The sequence below is a fragment of the Ornithodoros turicata genome, chromosome 5, assembly GCF_037126465.1.
Source record: "Ornithodoros turicata isolate Travis chromosome 5, ASM3712646v1, whole genome shotgun sequence".
Classification (NCBI taxonomy): Eukaryota; Metazoa; Arthropoda; class Arachnida; order Ixodida; family Argasidae; genus Ornithodoros; species Ornithodoros turicata.
Window position 1 is genome coordinate 24,160,852 of NC_088205.1, and position 2,126 is coordinate 24,162,977.

Genomic DNA, 2,126 nt, shown 5'->3' on the forward strand with positions numbered 1-2,126 from the left:
TAAAGATGGCCGATTCTGTACTTTCGAGACTTTGGAATCCAATGTTCGTAACTGGGATGTTACCATTACCGTTTGAATATCTTGCATTATTTGCGCATTAACATTATTAGCCGTATTTGGAGAACACGAAGTTCATGCGGAATTGTGCAGAGGAACCACCCACATTGGGGCTCCCGAGTGAAGCTCCCTCAACAAGCCAAACTGGAAAGTTTGGAACCTCAAGGGACAACAACAACAATAAATGATGACGATGAGATGGGGTGTTCCACCGCGGCGGTGCGGTACCCTACCCCATTGCACGTGAAACATTATATGATGAAGATGAAGGATGAATGAAAATACGTGAAAGAAGTAGAGCGTCTGGAGCAATCCAGTGGACGACAGGAAGTCTATGAACAGGTGAAGAACCCGAGATGGAGCACAGGATCTTCATAGGGACAATGAATGCATCTAAACTGAGTGGTCTCTTGCTGATAGGGACAAGATCATCATACAGAATCCGCCTTTGCGTGCAGTAGAGTGCACTTTCCATAACAATGTGCTCAGAGTTCACAACGACACCGTAGGTCAGAGGCTTGTGTTACAGCATCTGATCATGCACTAGAATTGTGGGATGAGAGCCACATTGAGGAGGAGTCGACGCAGGAGAGACCCAAAAAGAACCTCACAATATTCACCCACAAACATGCATGTACAAGCATCACTATAAGAAAAACAACGCGCTACACGCGCTCTCTGATTTTCAATACGCGCATCTCGCGGCGGTAGGTAGATGATGCCTGCTTTACCAGGCGAAAGGAATCAACTTAGTGCTCTAATGTCGCCCTCTGTGTTTGTTTATGACCGCTCATACCACGATATTCCTCGCCTGCGCGCCACTGCCCTCAGACCTCCTCACAAGCTCCGTGCATTGAAGCAAGAGTCTCGTGACAGCAAGAGATTTTTTTTTTCTTGTTTGCATGGCGCAACAAATTATGCGAACTTATCTGTCTTGTAGCGTGTTTGAGACGCCGTACAGAGCATTCAAGTGCTCACGCGTTTCTTGCAAAGTACACGGTGTATTTGCGCTAACCCACCAGGTAGAGGGCTTCAACCAGCGCTTCAGTGCATCTCGTGAAGCCTACTATACAGGTCAGAAATTTTGAACCAAAATGGAACCCCGAAGACCCCAATATTCGTTAACGAAACCTGCACCATATGTTTGGCTATGACACAGACAACGTCCCACTAGAGAACGAATGCAAAGCGGTAAGAACGGAACGTGCTGCACGCGCTTTTCTATTCCTAATACATGGCTTCTATGGGAGCAGTGTCAGGTGAAGCCTGCTTTACGTTTTGTCCCGAATTGCTGGGCATGAGGGTCCAACATTTTCCGAGTAGAAGGTCGTGCTGACCCATACACCACGCAACTGTAACCAAGTTCTAAAAGGACAGCGGAGATATAGATCCGGTGCAATGTATCGCGATCTGCACCACAGGATCGGTGTGAGAGTACATTTAAAATGTTCAAAGATTTTATTCATTTTTTTTCTTGAGGTTTATTTATTCTACATAACATTTATTCATTTTCAGGTGAGAATGACAGTTTTTCGTCGAAAATGAGACCGAGGAATTTGTGTTCAGATTTCACATTTATACTTTGGTTGCACATAGAAAAAGTGGGCTCTGGGAACATTCCCCGAACCTTCGAGAAACGAGCACAAACAGTCTTGTTGGGAGAGAACTTGAAGCCATTTTCCTGAGACCATCTAACCAGCTTATTTATTGTTAATTGTAGCTGACGTTCACACACCGATTACCTCCTTCCAGCCAGAAGGGAGACAACCTTCTCGCTGAATAAAAAGACAGATGTTTAAGCATGGAGTACGCAATGCGATCAGGTCCAGGTGCTGAGTTTTTAGCGGATGACAGGGCCCGCTGTAGCTCCGCCATCGAAAAGGGTGAGTTGTAACCACATTTGTCACCCGACCCGCTCTCAATTGTTTGCCTTTAAGCAGATGATTTAATTTTTAAGATATCTCTGCTGTAATGGGATGAACTTGACACTTGTTGGAAATGTTCCCCGAGGGCATATTGGCTTGCTCCTCCATACTTTGACACACTGTACAATTTTTCTGTAACAATAG